This window comes from Notamacropus eugenii, chromosome 1 (genome assembly GCF_028372415.1).
Source record: "Notamacropus eugenii isolate mMacEug1 chromosome 1, mMacEug1.pri_v2, whole genome shotgun sequence".
In the NCBI taxonomy this organism is placed as follows: Eukaryota; Metazoa; Chordata; class Mammalia; order Diprotodontia; family Macropodidae; genus Notamacropus; species Notamacropus eugenii.
The window spans coordinates 80,752,329-80,770,843 of record NC_092872.1 but is presented as its reverse complement, the minus strand read 5'-3'; positions in this window follow the sequence as shown (position 1 = coordinate 80,770,843).

Sequence of the window (18,515 nt, the reverse complement as noted above, 5' to 3'; positions counted from 1 at the left end):
CTCTTCCTAATTCTCTTATGTTGGCAGTGGAGGTCCTGAGTGATCCAGAAAAGGAAAATCTCCAGGTCAGCAGATGGTTCTCCCTCCCCATTAATTCCAATGCCAGTTTCTTACCCTGAAATGCTGAATTCCAGTTGAAGTCTGGCTTCATTTTTTTTTTTTTTTTTTTAGTGAGATGGCGTTATAACATAGGAACATCACTGGCCAGGGACCCAGCTCTGCTCCTGGCTAGTTGTGTGACCTCAGCCAAATTCTTCTGTTCCTTTGATGCTCTGTTTCTTCAGCAGAAAAACTGAAGAGATTGATCTCTAGTCTTACATTCATTGATCCATCCAAAAAAAAAAAAACCCAATAACAATCTGAAGTGTGAGGTAGGAAGGGGAATGGGAAGAGGGAGAAAAGTGAATCATTTGTATCCTGCTAGTCTGGTTGGCATTCATCAGAAGATAAGATCCTTTGTTTCTAAAAGGAACACTCAGAGGTAAAATCAAAGGACCATCAAGTTAATTTTTAGAATTTGCAAGATGAGAGACTCCTTTCTTTTAGATACAAGCATCTTTGCCAGGCCTAGTCATGGTGAAAACAAATGAAATCTCTCCCTCTTTTGCAATGCCTCCATGCTTGAAAACCAAGTGTCACATTAAGTCAGTGGGCCATGATTTATTCATATATGATTATATTAAAGAGATATTAATATAGCCTTAGGTGGTACAAAATTAGAGCTAATGTGTTTTTATGATGTATGTTACAGTGGCCAATATTTCTCCAATAATGGCATCCTGTTGCTGTCACTTATTAAATAGAGAGCCCAGAAAAGCCCTCAAATACGGTGGAATTGGCTGGACCCAACAATTGGAAAAGCATTAGAGAATTCAACTTATCTATTTATTAGATTTGGTCCTTTGATTGAGTTTAGGAGGGCTGGCTTTGAGGTCACATGCTGGATATTGTCTTTGAAATTAAAACACCCAAGGGGAGGACTGGCCTTGTGAATCACACCCAGGCCAATAGGGAAGATTAAAGAGGAGACCAGTCCTAACTCACAGTTGTGGGGTTTTGACCGGTGACTTGGAATATTGCAGCCAAGACCAGATTAGATTAGATCCTAGCCTTTGAGTCTCAAAATTCCTGATGTGGCATGTTCAGTGATAGAGTTTATATGAATGTCAGAATATGTGTATATGCATCTATGTGGCAACGAAGAAGCTTCATATAAGAAGCAGAGATAGTTATTTATATACAATCAATGTTCCTCTCTGTTTGCCTAACAGAGTATTACTTGCCATTTTGGCATTTGTAGAGGCAAACATGAAACAATGCCAATTCGCTTTCCTTTGTGAAATGAGATGATTGACCAAGATGACTTCCAAGTACCCTTCTAACAACATGTAATTCTAACATTGTCTGGTTAACCTTATATTACCCAGACCTCTGTGACCATTAGTGTGAAGATTCTATTGTTTTGAGAATTTCCCAGACTGTCAGACCTTGGAGTGTGTTGGACTGGGAGTCAGGTTTCTATTCTAAGCTTTGCCACTGACTAGGTGTGTGAAATGGACAAGCTATGTATGCTCTCTTGGTTTCTGTTTCAACCCTTCATTTTATAGGTGTTGATGTACTCAGGTCTCTTCATACTGATTTAAAGTGGTCATTCCTCTCTTTATTATATTACATATTTTCTCTTATTTTTGTGTTTCATCTTCCTTCACTGCCTAGGATAATGCCCTTGTATACACTTATCCTTTGCCTTCCTTTGTGTCTCCAGCACTTAGCATAATGACTAGTATAGGTTTATAAAGGTTCATTGACTGACTGACTGAAAGTTGGTAATAGTGATGGAGTAGATAGTGCTGTTATCACCATCTGAAATAAGTGGCTCACCTCTCAGTCAGCTTGGAAGATGGTGTCATTTAGTTGGGGCTGCAGGTAGTGTAAAGGAGGTGCAGGGTGAGAGGGCAGCATGGGAAAGGGAGAGTTCATAAAGAGTATAGATACTTCTAATTATATCTTTGGATATACTTGGATATTTCCTAGTTATATCTGTATGTTATGAAGATCATGGTCATGTGGATTCTTTTTTTTCATTTCAAAAACATTTTCTTTTCTCTTTAAAAAGACTGGGTCTTTCTGTCTCAAGCTATTGCAGAATGGAAGTGCTGGGGTACTTATGTACCTACCTCTGACTGGCCTGGAAACTTTGACCTGCTCTGTTTTCCATCTTGGGCTAGTTCTCCACTCCTTAGGCAACCTGATGTCCTCTTTTTCCATATTAATACCAAATTTAATGTGGATACTTGATCAACTTAGCCGGATACGCTTTAGTCTGATTTTAAATGTTTAACAATGACCTCTCAGGGGCAGGGGATGGAGAATGGACACAGGACACACTTTTAAGATTAATCTGCAATATTTTAAAAAATATATATTTTTACTTGTTTTCTAAATATTTCCCAGTTTCATTAAAGAATTTTTAAACATTTATTTAAAAAAAAATTGAGTTTTAAATTCTCTCCCTTGCACCTCTTGAGAAGGCAAGCAATAGATTGATTATACATGTAAAGCTTTTAATCTGCATCATTAATATTTTCCCTATCACTTTCTTAAATCTAAAAATCAACAAAACAATAAGTCAAGCCCTGATTTATGGCATTTGCTGATCTACAAGGTGTAAATTCTCATACTGGAAATTTGACCATCAGCTCTCTCTGAAGATTTCTAGCATGCTATTGGACTTGGCTCATTGCAGCTCAGAACTCCCAACCAAGTTTAGGAGATCTACAAGTCTTAGTCTCCTTATCATCAGGGATTACAGACATGAGCCACCATACCTCCCTAAAAATAAGTTTTATTGATGTCATTTTTTTACATCAGTCACTTTCAGTTATGACACCCCCTGCCTCCTAATACTTCTTCCAAACACAGAAAATATTGTTGAGTCATTTTTTTTTGAGTCAGTCATGTCTGAATCTTCATGAACCCATTTGGGGTTTTCTTGGTGAAGATGCCGGAGTGGTTTGCCATTTCCTTCTCCAGCTCATTTTACAGGTGAGGAAATTGAAGCAAACAGGGTTAAATGACTTGCCCAGGGTCACACACTAATAAGTGTCTGAGGCCAGATTTGAACTCACTCAGGAAGATGAGTTTACTTGACTCCAAGTCCAGCACTTTATCCACCAGGCCACCTAGCTGCCCAGCAAAGAAAAATAGTTAGGCAAAAAAATCAAAACAGGGAACTCACATGATAACATATGCAATGATCTGTTCAACCCTTTCCTCTACTGCCCCCCCCCCCCAAAAAAAAAACCCAACTTCTCAACTTTTGACTGCAGAGGGATGTTTTCTTATCTGTTCTCTAGGGCTAAGATCAGGAATCATAATTACCCAGAATCTGGATTCCTATTGACATCTTTTTCTTTTACATAATTGAGGTTATTGTGTGTGATGTCCATTGCTCTTAAAATTAGTCAGGAATAGGGGCAGCTAGATGGCACAGTGGATAGAGCTCTGGCCCCAGAGGCTGGAGGACCTGAGTTCAAATCTGACCTCAGATACTTGCTAGCTTTGTGATCCTGGGCAAGTCACTTAACCCAAAACAAACAAATTAGTCAGAGAAAGTTTCCTGTGTATTCTTGGGAGCTTTTAAATGAAGAAGGAAAAGAACCAGGTTGTCTGGGTGGGGAAAAATATTCTAGGCATATAATATTGCTTGGGAGAAGATTCAGAGAAAAGAGTGAATGTATAGGCTGGGTGAGGGCTTTCTACAAAGATGAAGCTTCTCTAACCTGGAAAGATGGCAGACAGAATTGGAAAATATGTAACTGTATAAAAGGGTTGGAAGAAGAGAAGGAATGGTGGGGCTGGGGGGAGAAAGGAGAAGAAGGGGCATTGACACTGAAGTAGAATATGAGGCCCTTGGACTTTCTCTAAAGATAAATCAATGACAAGACGTGATCAAGGGCTTAGCAGGGCTGGGGTACAAATATATTACAGACACTGAAAACAGCAACAGCAATGGTCTACTATATATATATATATATACATATATATAAAAATATAATATAGTATATATAAAAATATGTATGTATATATGTGGTCTATTATACAATACTTCACAGTTGTGAAGTCTTTATGATTTCATTTGATCCTTTGACCCAACCACCATGGGAGAAAGAGCATATAAGTACTAATAACTGTAACCTATTTTTCAAATTGGGGAATTGAAGGGTCTTGAAGGTCTCCCTATCAGCAAATGGGCAAGGCTGGGAATTCAAACCTGAGTCCTATTCTGACTCCAGGTTCAATGCTTCTTTTCTATTCCCATGACTCAGGTAAGAGACCCCTACCCAAAGTAAACTTGCAGTCCCTAATGGTGGAGGAGGAATTGAAATGTCAGGAAGAGGAATTGACATTGACAACCCTGTTGAGGCAGTTTTTTTTTCTAACTTGATAGAGACAGGGCTGAAGGGCCTTAATAAATACTTACTGGGTTGGATTAGATAGGGCAGGGCCTCGGGCCTTTTTGTGCCTTTGGAAATTAAGGGAATAAAAAATAAAGGGAGGAGAAGGTAAATGAGTGACAGCCTGCATAAAGACATCTCCTCCAGAGTGGGCAGAAAAAGCCTAAGGAGGAAGCTGGAATAATACTTCTTGCCAAAGACGGTTGAAGGATGAATGTCAGTGAGTTTGAGGTCAGCAAGCAGGTCTGGGACTGAAAAATGACTCATTTTTTACAAATGACTGCACCCACACCTTCCCTACTGAGAGAAACTGCTCTTCTGGTGAAAAAAAAACTTAGAACTTAGAGAAATTCTGTGGGTTCAGAAGTGAAAGAAAGAAGCTGTGAAAAGCAGGCAGAAACATAGGGGCGGTTTGGTCCCCCCCAGAGGCCAGCTCCTGGGCAGGGCGGCCTGACCTCTGGGGCCAGTTCCCTTCCCTGACATTGCCCCCTCTTCCTTGGGGTTTTTCCATTCTCTATGGTCACATGACTAGAAATTCTGCCACTAAGTGCCTGGGGTACAAAGATAATATTTTTACATTTGGGTTAACATTCCTTTTTGTAAAAATACGTAGGCTTCTCTTACTTACCCAGGGGTCTGGGGGGTGATGGTGGAGAGAAGAAGGGTGTAGATATTTATATAGTACCTACTGGTACATATTTCTTACCCATGAGCCTCACTGCTATTATGGTCTAAGTTTAAGTTTACTCCTATCATGGATGCTGTGTGTGGGAAAGAGTGAACTGGGTATTAACTGTCTTTACCATGTTATTTGAGGATAGTGGTAGCTGTCCTCCAGGGACCCACCCTGAAGTAGTGAATTAGCATTTTTATTTCTTCTTCTCCTTTTCTTTCTTCTTCCTCCTTCTCCTTTCCTTTCTTCTCTTTCAAAAAGCTGGGACCATTGACTTTTTGCCCTGTGCAGTTTTCATTTTTGAGTTTTTGAAACAGAGCTCTAACAATACCTACTACATGCCAGGCACTTTTTACAAATATTTGATTCTCATAAAATCCTACAAGGTAGATGGTTTTATTATCCTCATTTTACAGTTGGAGAAACTGAGGTATACAGAGTTGTGCAGTGGAAAGAACACTCACTCTAGGAGTCATGGGTTCAAATCCTGTCTCTGACGCTCTGGGCAAAGTCACAACCTCCCAGGGCACCAGTTTCCTTATCTGTAAAATGAACAACTTGGACTAGATGCCCTCTGATGTCTTTTCCAGCTCTAGAGCTACAATCCCGAATCTGTGTCTCTAAGAAGTATTTGAAAAAGTAAGGAATGGATTTCATAATAATAGAAGAAATATAGGACTGTACCAGCTACCCATTATGGCCCCTCCATATAGTCTATGCTAATGTGACTCAGGATGAGGGGACAAGGAGAGAAGAGGGGAATAAACATTTATTAATCATCTATAACTATATCCCAGGCACTGTGCTAATCACTTTACAAATATTATCTCATTTGTTGTGTTTTGAAAGGCTCTAAAATGTAAGGGGAAATCCTCAGATCCTAAGTTTCCTTAGCCACCTGTTTAAGGGTGTGTGTAAGAAAGGCCTACATAGACTTGTGGGTGATATCTGAGAAGTTATGCCAACCTAACCTCATTTACTTTTTGACAGCAATACTAGACTGATAGTAAGAGAAGCATTGTGGGAAAGCGAAATAGATAGTGGCCCTGGAATTCAGGAAGACCTGGGTCTAAGCCCTTCCTCTGATAGGTGGTGCAGTGGATAGAGCACCAGTATAGGAGTCAGGAGGACCTGAGTTCAAATCTCACTCACTAGCTGTGTGACCTTGGGCAAGTCACTTAACCCCAATTGCCTCATCCTGGGTCACCTCCAGTCATCCTGATGAATATCTGGTCACTGGATTCGGATGGCTCTGGAGGAGAAGTGAGGCTGGTGACCTTGCACAGCCCTCTCTCACTCAAAATAAAGTCAAGTGCAAGTCATGTCTTCATTTCTCTGATGGCATGGTCTTCTTTGGCAACGAAGGATGAACACACACACACTTTCTGTGGTTATGAGTAAGTTCTCTCAGGGCCACTAGGTAACTTACTAAGATTATAAGTTATATACAAGCTATCAATGTACCTCAAAGTGGGGAGTTCCCCACATTGATAAAATCATGACTTCATCCCCCAAATTCCCCACAAATATACAAATACACTAATTGAATACACAGTGTCAAGCTTTTTGTTCTTCAGTCATTTTCAGTCATGTCTAAATCTTTGTGACTCATTTGGAGTTCTCTTGGCAGAGGTACTAGAGTGGTTTGCCATTTTCTTCTCCAGCTCATTTTACAGATGAGAAAACTGAGGCAAAAAGGGTTAAGTGACTTGCCCATGGTCACACAGCTAATAAGAGACTGAGGCCTGATTTGAACTCAGGTCTTCCTGACTCCGGGCCCAGCTTTCTTTCCATTGCTTCACAATGTCAAGCATAGTTGCACTGGTCACTAAGGATGCAAATATCAAAAATAAAACCAGTCCTTGCCTTCAAGAAATTTACACTCTACCTAGGGAATGCTACATGTGCACATGTATGTATAGTAAAGGGAAACTGAGGATGGAGAGAGCACTGAAGACTGAAGGAAATGGGAAAGTTTTGTTGAGAAAGTGGCCCCTGAGTTCATCCCTGAAGGAAGACAAGAAAGCAGAAATGGGGAGGAAGAGGCTCTCTGGGGTTGGAGAATGACATACACAGAGAAGTAAGGAATATTGAGTCTGGGAAATGGTCAGTTTCATTTGGTTGGAACAAAAGGCTTTTGAAGGGGAGTTGTATGAAATAAACTTGAGTGCCATATTGGGCACCCTTTGTCTCACTGCCACAGAACACATGGAGGGACCATGCAGCTGACCCAGTCTTGTGTTTCTTGTATTTTTTTTAATAAATCATTTCTTTTCCGAATATTTCTTGAACGACTCTTTTGGACGCAGACCTAGAATCATAGATCCAGAGCTAGGAGGGACCTCAAGAAAGGTCTACTCTAAACCTTATAGATAAAGCCCTAAATGGTACCCTCTAAGTTTATATTTCATCCTTTGGTTAGGATAATGGGGAGTGAGAGAAGGTTTTTGAGCAGGGGAGAGACTTGGTCAGATCTCGGCTTTAAGAAGATTTTTTTGTGTGGAGGGAAGAAGGACTAGATCCATGAAGACCAATTATTATATGTAACAGAGAATTGGCCAATACAGGACAAGTCCTTTGACCATGAGCAGTTTGCTCAGCACAGAGTCAAAGAACACAGATGCTCGGGAATGCTCACTTCCAAGCATGTATAATGGAGGTCCCAGTCCTCCACTTCAATGGAAGTACAGTTATCTGTGACTGTTGGCTACTTGTTTACTGAGTACAGAAGAAAAGTCTTTTGATTAGCTGCTGAACTAATTGTGTGCTGAGCATAGAAAAGGTAGTAATTGACCTTTGGAAACTCACCAGGTTGTAGCCTAGACTCCTCCATCTTCCACACTCCTTCAACCAAGAGTAGGGAAGAATGAGATTCACCAGGGCTAGAAAAACAGCCTTGCCATCTCTTCATGGTGGCCTTAGTGGAGAGACTAGACTGTTTTTATTCAGTCACTTTTTCAGTCATATCCGACTCTTTGTATCCCATTTGGAGTTTTCTTGCCAAAATACTGGAATGACTTGCCATTTCTTTCTCCAGCTCATTTTACAAATGAAGAAATTGAGGCAAACAGGATTAAGTGACTTGCCCACAGTCACACACAGCTAGCGTCTGAGACCAGATTTGAACTTAGGTCTTCTGGACTCCAGGTTCAGCACTCTAGCCATTGCATCACTAAGCTAGTCGTGGAAGAAACCTTACAGGCTATCATATCCAATGTGCTTCTTTCCTAGACCATAGTTTCTCCATAAACCCTTTCTTTCTATTTACATTTGTATTTCCAGCCTGTACCACCTCTTGGGAGCAATGAGGCAATGAGTTCTATACCTGTATTCCCTGCTGTGTAATTTCCTAAACTCATCCCTCTCAGAGTATCTTTTATGAGTCTCTTGGATTTTGTAGAACAAGTCTATTTTACCTTTTTCTTATGCCTTTTGGATGTTATAGGCCTTTGTCTCAGCTCATCAGTGTTTTGAAGATATTCCATTTCTTAATCAGAAGCCAAAGTCTGAGATTTGTAAAATGTATTCCTTTCTCCTTCTAAATCTATGATCTTTGCAGAGGGGCTGCTTCTGCAAACAAATCTCTGTTAGGATGTAAACTCTTTTGCAACAGGGAGTATTCATTTACTGTTTTTGTATTCCCAAGGCCTGGTGCATAGTCAGCGCTTAATAAATGCTTATTGATTGAGAATGCTATGACAGAGTCAGAATTTCCAGGTGCTCAATCCACTGTCATTACTCCTTCTATCTCTCCTTTCCTGAAAATTATCCAGAGTGTAGATTGTTTCTTAGATCACTGGGCACATGTCTGATTGTCCTCTAGAGGTAATCCACTCTCCCCCACCTCCATCCCTATTCCTCTTTCCCTTCTGAAAGACCATAATTTATAGGGAACACTGCTTCAACCTCAGGATAAGTGTTGAGTGAGCTGCTCTGAGACTAGAAAGCTTTTTAGGAAGTGTTAAAAGTTCAGGAAAAGCCCAATGACCTTAAACAGTGACTGGAACAGAATTCCAAAGGAGAAGGTAGAATTGCTCTCCATCCCATACTTTACCTGCCTCAAACAGCTACCCAAAGCTCCTTCTGTTTGGGACTAGACAGTCTCTCTTCCCTCTTTATAGCATAGCTATGCCTTGCTAGCCTCTGGTGGATTTGATTGGGACATGAACTGAGGTAGCTTATGAAACCAACGTAAAATCTGGAGTTTTTCAGTCATTGGTTCATTCCCATCTTCTCCCGTTGATTCAATAGCTGTGGTTCTGTTTGGAGTTCCCTGTCAAAGCTACATTTCAAAGGAGCATAAGATTTGGAGCTGGAGGGACTTTAGACATCATTTCTACAACTCCTTAATTTCAGAGGAGGAATTTGGAGCCCAGAGAGGTCAGGCAATTTGCTCAAAGTCACACAGCTAATTAGTGACAGAGGTGATATCTTAATGCATGTCTTCTGAGTCCAAATCCAGTGCTCTTTCCTCTAGAGCAGGGGTTCTGAATCTGGAGTCCATGAACTGGTTAAAATTTTTTTTTAATAACCATATTTCAGTATAATTGCTTTCCTCTGTAGTCCTGTGTATTTCATTTTATTCATTTTAAAACTGTTATTTTGAGAGAGGTTCTAAGCTTCATCAGATGGCCAAAAGGAGGTTTTAAAATGAATAAATTAAAACCCCAGTTCTGTAGTATATGACAATTTTCCTTCTTAGAGCATCACCTCTGCTCCTTTTCTTTCATCTTTAGAGGACTTTAATCAGCTTAAGCTTTAGACTGAGTGAACACTGGTCTTCCTCCCCGCCCTCCACCCCCCATCTCCCTCCCACCTCCCCTCTCCTCTTGTTTGGATCCTGGGTTTCCTATGGACATCTAGAGGATGGATCATTCAGCAGGGCCTTCCTAATAAGTCTTATTGAATATTCACTCATCAAAAAACACTCACAGACCACAGAGATCAGTAAGCAGAAGGTCCTGGGGATACAAGCTGCTACCTGAGAGCTCTGTAGTATGGAGACATTGTTTTCAAGGGCTTCTTAAAGTATAATTTTTACATTTAGGAGTATAGGCAGCAGGGGAGTTTTAGTGCAGCCTTGCTTTATAAGGGTCATTATTTATCCTGATTGCAGGTGACAAGCTCCAGAAATACACAGAAAACATATGCACATTCACATGCAAGATAGGCATAAGCAAGTACATCTCATGCCCAGATAGACTGTATGGATCCAAGGCGCAGCCATATACAAGGACACACTGCACCTATATACATATGTGTGTGAAGTATATGTGTATGTGTGCACACACAAATACAGACTGTTATAAAGTGGAGTTCTCCATAGCAACTTTGTCTTTTGGATCACAACCAAACATTGGGACCTCCCCCGCTTCCATAGGAATAAGGATCCTCAGTCGGATTTACCATTAGCTTAAGTTCAACCTTCCTTGGGTAAAATGTGTGTGTGTGCGTGCGTGTGTGTGTGTGTGTGTGTGCGCGTGCATGTGTGTTGGAACAGAACTTCAGATATATACACAGGTACATACCCAGATGTGCATGAATACACATAGTTATAAGGATACTAATACACAAACTCTCAACCTAGAGAGAGAAAAAGAGGGAGAGATAGACACAGATAGTAAGAAAGAGACAGTGAGACAGAGACAGAGAAAGAGAATCCACTTTGGCCTCAGGTACCCAGTTTGCAAATCTATTTTTTGAAATTCAACAGGAATAGGAACTGAACCTCTAATTTTGTTAGTACGGGGAACTCCCAGGTAGGAAATCTGCTAATGCAGATCAGAAACTTTTTTTCTTCCAGTTTACCTCTAAGAAGTTAGATGGGTAACAGCCAGTTTGTCACAGAGACTGGACTTGAACCCATAGTCCTTCTGGATCTAAGGCCAACTCTCTGCAATTCAAGGCCAAGCTGCCTCTGCAAATCTATATGCACTTAGAAAATGTGCCTCTTTGTACAACAGGAGCCACCTTGTCTGTGGGAGCCTTTCCTGAATTAACCTCTGGGCTTTGTCACCAGGACCCCTGAACTCTTGAATTCTGCTCTAATTAGAGTACTTGGTTTCTTCTCCTCATCCATTTTCCCTCCAGTTGGTATTGATCCCTCCTCTACAGGGGACCAATTGTTGACAATTTATAGTCACATAAATAGAGGAACTCCTAGTGAAAGCCCAGCTTTTAACCTCCTACTTCACCTCTCCTCAGATCCCACTGGAGGGAAGATCTAGGTGGCATTTTCTAGAACAGGAGGCTGCCCTAGGAGACAAGAGAGGGTCCGACGAGTGTGGGCATCTCCTTGGTGGAGAGTTCCACTGTCTAGGAGGAGAAGCTTTCCCAAAGCTGGAGTCTTTCCCAGATGGAGATGTCACTAATTGGAAAGGAGCTAGCGGAGAACATCATGAAGGCCACCACTGGTGCCCTCCTTGGGGTTTCCCACCCCTTCCATCTTCTCTGCAGGGAATCTGGGCTGCAGGCAGCCTGTAACGACGGTATTTCTGATAAAATCACTTTCTCCATCTGGCACTGGGAAATTTCTCTGCAGAGGGTTTTTTTTTTTTATTATTATTATGTACCAAAAAGCAACTTGGATAATACTTGAAAGATATTATGATCCTCTCCTATTAACATCTGAATACAGCTGAGCGTCTGTTGCCCAGATAAGAGGAGTCGTCCTCTGAGCGCCTTTGAACAGCTGCTGCTTAGGCGCCACAAACCCGAGCTTACCATATTGCTAGCTCTATCTCCTCCATCTTTACGCTGGAGAAACCTCTAATTTCGGGTTTTAAAAGACTCTACTCTTTCACAGCTCCTTATCTTTGACTTTTCCCAGGGAAGGAAGCAGCTTAGGAGTGGAAGGTTATTTGTTTATTTAATTAAACTCCCAGTCCAAGAGCTCAAGGCCAGTTTCACTATCCCCCAAGGGCTTTGTCATCCCCCTCACTTCAGAGGTGGACTCCTTCTTTCATTATCAACTGAGCCCAGGGGGAGGGAGCAGTAAAAGGTGTGTGTGTGACGGCGGGGTCTCCGGGGAAGGATTCAGAGATATTTCCATTGCAGTAATGAAGTAGGGATGGGAGAGTCCAGAAAGACCTAAGGTTGGGGAGCCCAGGCAGGGGCCTGTGAACCTGGAGGCCAATGCTTAGGGAAGGACAAGTCCCACTAATGAATCTGCAGTTGATGGACCTGGGTTTGTTAATTGTGTGACTTTGAACCAGTCATTCAGCTTCTCTGGGTCTCAGTTTCCTCATCTGTAAAACAAGTGGGAGGGACTAGATCAGAAGTTCTCAATCTTTTTTTTTTTTTTTTTCTCTTCAGCAGTTTGGTAAAGTCCATGGAGTAAGGGAAAGGGAACGGACATTCATATGGCATCTATTAAATGCCAGGCATTATGCTAAGTATTTTACAAATATGATCTCATTTGATCCCATTTGGAACCTTTCAGAATAATATCTTTAAATTCATAAAATATAAAACTTAAGATTATAAAGAAAATGAATGGATTAGAAATATATATATACATGTAATATATTAGATGTATTATACTTACTTTTGTCTAATATATGTAAATCTAACATATGCATGTACATATGTGGCTAGAAATAGACAGATAGATGATAGATAGACAGAACCCATTTCACAGACCGCAGGGTAAGAACTCCTGGATTAGACGATGTCTAAGAATCTCTCTTAGCTCTTTCGCAAAAGTTTTCTCTAGCTATTCCCTATAGTGAAAGAGATGTATACTCTATGCTTTTAGAAAAAGACAATTATGGTTAAATGGAGGCGACTGAGAAGTTGCATGAGACCAGCTGCCATCGTTACAGCAGCTTGTGAATGAATAAATGAAAAAGCACTGATAAAGTGCTATTCTGTGCCTAGCACTGTGCTGAGGGCTAGAGATATAAACACAAATAGCAAAGATACTCTTCCCTCAAGGAGCTTGCTTACGTTCTAATGGTGGGAAACAACATGTAAAGGGGAGCAGGGATAATGGGAGGGAAACATGTATATGTATATGTGCACACACATATATACACATGAAATATGTGTGTGCATGTGTTGTGAATTTTTTTTTTCCTTCGCAAAGTTACTGTCTTGATGAACGACTAGAACCTCGGAAGAGTAATGTGTCTTCCTACATTCTGGGTTGCTGCTGGCTTTTTTCCCTCCACAGACACAAAGTCCAAAGTATTTATTTCTAGTTGTTTTACAAATTCAGTGCTCAGTTTACAAATTTCAGCATATTATTTTTTTGGTTAAATGGATCTCTTCTCACCAACTGCAATAGATTTTTTTCCCCTCAGTCTTTATCCTCCTTTGCCATTTGGTCATCCCCTTTCCTTGGCTTTAGATGACATCTATGAACTGCTTTTCTCATCTCCTGGTTCCACCTTGAATGTGGTTATTCTGGGAATTCCATGTTGATTACTATTTTTATCCAGGAGTTCGTAACTTCGAATACATTGTGATATGTGAACTACTTGACATTAGGGAATTTCTGTTTTGGTTTTATGCTCTCAGCATTTGCCTACCAAAGTAGTAAACATGTGGTGGGCAATTAATAAGTACTTGTTGATTGAATGATTTTCTTAGGAGTGATCTATTAATTGCTTCTTAGCCACTGGGGTTCTTTATTCCCATCCTCTCCCTTGGGGTGGGAGAAATTGCCTACTTGGTAACTCCTTTGAGATTCCAAAGACTGGTCACATCCCAAAGTTATGGGAGGGACCCCTAGATTCTGGAATCTTATGTCTATTGCCTGGTCAATGCCCCTTTTTTCTAAGATGCAGAAGGGCTGAGGCAACAGGATAGTAAGAATGAATTTGAGCTACAATTTTGTGTAGGCATCATTTACTGCCTTGGTTTGCCCAACTGTCAAATGAAGATATTGAGCTAGATGACCCCTGAGGTCCCTTCTAGCTCTAGCTAGATCTAAGATCCCATGATGCTATGCTTGTGGTGCTATGCTTGTGAAGCTATATACCACTGTAGTGCTATTCTGGAATTCAAAGGGCATTAGTCTACAAAGTGTCTTTGTTGTTTGGGCCTGACCCAAGCTGCCACTCTTGTCCTAGGGGACAGTGTACATGTACATCCTCATTATTCATGACCCATATAGGTTGATACTGGGACTTTCCAACTGAGAAAGAGGAAACAGTGACAATATCCATGTCTAAAAGGTCTTTCTTTTCTTCTTCTTTAAAGGACATTTTGCCTTTGAATTTCATGCTCCCGGGTTTGATATCAGAAGTGAGAGGCAGGCTGGAGCAGTGGACAGAACACTAGTCTTAGAGTCAGTAAGACCCGGGTCCAAGTCCTCCTTCTGACACACACAAGTTGTGTGACTATGGAAAATCATTTGGCCTCTCAGCATCCCCAGGCCACCCTCTGAGTCTATAAATTACAGAATAGTTGCTGATCTGAATTGGTGGAAGGAATTTCCACAATGGAACTTCCCATTTATCAACTAACATATATTTCTTAAACACCTACTATGTGCCAAATACCCTAAATCAATGAAATACCCATCTAAGACCTCTATTCTATTCTCCCCCCACCAAATAAACAAAAAACAGCCCCCTGACTGGATCAGTACTCATGGAAATAGGTAGAGAACTATTTGGCAGTCTAGCTTTTCTGCCTTAGAAGGGGCACTATTAGAGGTTTTGATGAAGTAGAAGTTCCTTTGGAGAAGAATGTTGTCATTTGTGCTTTGTTCCTAAAAAGGACCATGACGTCACAGAGGTGATGCCATGACTCGCAAGTGATTTGGATTTAAGTGACGGAGAGCTGGGTAAAGTCACCAGCCTCACTTTCTCTTCTGGAGCAATCTGGGTCCAGTGGCAAGATATAGATCAGGATGACTGGAGATGACCCTGCAGAAGAATGAATATAGATAGGAAGGAAATTCTTCTTCTAGCATCTGTCCCCTTGCTTTGTCATCTCAGAGACTGCGAGCTCATTTCCTTCCTTCCTTCCTTCATTCTTTCTCTCCTTCCTTCCTTATTTTCTTATCCAGATTAAGTGACTTGCTCAGGGTCACACAACTAGTAAGTGTCTGAGACTGGATTTGAACTTAGGTCCTCATGAGTCTAAGGCTGGTGCTCTATCCACTGTGCTTTCTGCCTTCTCATTTCTAAAGACCCCAAGGGAAGGAGACTCCATTATTTTCTTAGGCCAGTCATTCCCATATGATACTCACTGTCCCAAAGTCCTTCCCTGCTTCTAACTGAAGTCCTCTTGTTATATCTTCTGCCAATTTTCTTAGGTCTGGTCCATGGTGGAGGAACCAAAAAGCCATTCAGATCTTTCCTTTCTCTTAAGCTAAGTCATACAACTTCTTTTTAACTATGGTTCCCATTTTCCAAAGTCTCCTGTGCTCTGTGGTTTTCTGCTATTCAAGTCCTCCCCATCTCTCTTTGCTTATGGAGACCCAAGGTCTTGGATAAGAGCAACGCAGGTACGTTGGTATCTATGTGATGTTGTGAGAGAATGGGGTAAATGACCCAGGAGCACTAGTGTACTATAGAGATCCAGGCACATTTTTTGGACGGGCTGTTTCTTTTTTCTCTGGCTTGGCCCCACTCAGAATACCTGGGAGCCTCCATATAGCACACTCCCCACTACAGATGTCCTCAGTTCCCTTTACAAGCATAGTTACAGAAATCAACCAAGAAAAACATTGTTGATAGGTGATAGCCCTATCAACAAGACAAAATAAAACAGCCACACACCAGAGCACATGGAGAATAATGACCCCCGTCCATGAGTAACTTTTCCCTAGCGACCTAGCCACAGTCCCTTACTAGCCAGGGCTTCCAGCATATGTTGCCTGCCCCACCGTCTCATTGTGTGGGTCTCAATGTCTGTTCCTTTTCCTCTTGCAGTTCTCAAAGCTCCCAGCAGATGGCATCACAAGTCCTCTTGCTTGGGGGGAGCTCTTGATTTAAGGTCTACCTCTGTACTGTGAGTGAGTGAAGTACCATTGGAATTTTCCTGTCTAGGAAGGAGATAAAGGTTTACCCTGTGGTTGAGTTGAAAAAGTAACAGAAAATGGTGCCTCCACTCTGAAGCTTCTCCTTTAGACTATATATGCCCCTGACCCCTCGTCTTAAAGAAGTGGACCCAGAAATCAGGAACACATTCTACCTCATCTCGCCTTTGAATGGATCTGTCACCAGTACTAAGCTGGACTGGGAAGTCATGTCTCCAAAATCTAAGGTCTCCAGTTCATCTCTCCTCCCACCCCAGCAAGGAGCCCCTTAGGGCCACATAAACTTGAAAATTCTCTTCTTCCCTCTCGCTTATCTTTCTTTCCTAATCTCCCTCACCTCCCACCCTTTTGCAGTGCCATCTTTTAAGTTAAACTGGAGAGTTGAGCCTGTATTGCAAATAAAGCAAGAATGTTGGTCAGCCTGCTTTCCTAGGGGTATCACAAATATAGATTCCTAAAGTCAGGAGAGAGACCCTGAAGCCACGTCTGTTCCAGCCCCTTCAGACAAACAGGGTGAGTGCCAACTGGCTGAGAATGGAGAGAAAGACTGAGCTCTGCCTGGGCTGTTTGAGAAATTGGTTTTGTAGATGACTGCCATAGCCAGTCTGGGGCTATGGGTCTATGGACCTGAAGAAATAATATCACCGCCTCTCTCACCACAAAGCTAAAACATTTTGAAAGGGGTTTAGATTTCACCCCTGAGGATGAAATACCCTGGGGATATATACATATTGTGTTTGCACTGGCCCTAGGCAGGGGTAGGCTGATACATGTTTAACAACCAGGTATCCAGTACTCTGGACACACTTTTACATTTAATGTTTTCTCCATCGCTTACTTAAGTATTAGACAACCACTAAAACGATAAACCCAACTCTGATTTGTATGTAACTTTGGCCAATTTCTGAGACATAAACGTTTGCACATTAATTTTAATTATCCACCAGCCAGTATGCTGGCTCCAGCATACTTGTGCTGGGGAATCAGCCCTTATTCACAGCGTTTTTTCTTAATTCTTTCCTTTTTCTTTTTTTGTTGTATATTGAAAAGAACCCTTGGCTTGCCACAGTCAGAAATGGATTTCAGATCCTCTTCTGACATTTAAAATAGCCACCTGTAGTGTTAATACTTCACATATGTCATTTCAATTGATCCTATGCGAGATAGGTGCTAATTTCATATTTTACAGATGAGGAAACTGAGACCCAGAGAGGTTAAGTGACTTTCCCAGGGTGACACAGCTAGGAAGTGTCTGAGGTAGGATTTGAACTCAGGTCTTCTGGCACCTTATCCACTACTCAATCCAGTTTCTTCATCTGTAAAATGAGGATAATAACAGGTTCTACCTTCCGGAGTTGTTAGGAAGATCAAATGAGATAGCATTTGCAAAGCACTTAGCACACAGCGCTGGTACATAGTAGGCTCTTAATAAATGTTCGTTTCCTTCCTTCCACTAGATCACCTAGCAAAAGGTGAAAAGGACCTTAGAGAACACATTCATTGAATAGATGAGGACAATGAGGTCCAGGGCGAGGATGGAAGGTCACAGAATTACGGACGGAGTTGGGTCTCAGACCCAGATTTCCTGACTTGCAGTCTAATGTTGTTCCCATGGTGCTGAGTGGAATAGGTTTAGTGAAGACTTCTCAGATTATAGTTCTTCTCCCAGGGGTGAGATAAGACTGAGAGGCTCAAGGTTACTATATTTTTAGAACAGAATAATTCCATATAAGGATATAAAACTGCGTAGTACATTAGGGTCTCAATGATTGGATCAAGTTTACCTAATTCTTCAATGTCTTCATTTCCAAAGGGATTGGTTAGATTTCGTGTCTAGAATGTAAGATCATATTCTCAGCTAATGAGAATAATGGTCAGTGGGGGGTAGGGGGAGGGACTTGCGTTAGGGTCTATATAAATCACTGCCTTTTCTTTGTCTTCAGCTTTTCCCTGGTAGAGGAATTGCCCGATTCTCGAGAATCTAATAAATAAACTTTCTGTCATCACTTTGAGAGGCCTCTGAGTAATTGATTTAAGTAGGGATCTGAGCCATCCCACACAGTGCCTTGAAGCTTCCTTTATAAGCTAGGTGACCCCAAGCAAGTCTCTTAAGGTCTGAGCCCCAGTTTCTTCAGACAAGTAATGGGGATAACATTACAGAGTACTTGTAGTGAGGAAAATGCCTTGTAGTTTATAAAGAGCTCCATCAATGTAAGTTATCATCATCATGCTGTTTCTCCGTTTTCTCTCTGCGGTCCCCTTTGTTCTTTCTGTTTTCTCGATTCTCTCCTACTTATTCTGTTCTTTAATTTTTTTAAACTACATTATTTCTTGCTCAGTCCTTTCTCTCAGTTCATTATTTTCCCTTTTTGTCACTGCTGTCATTGTGATT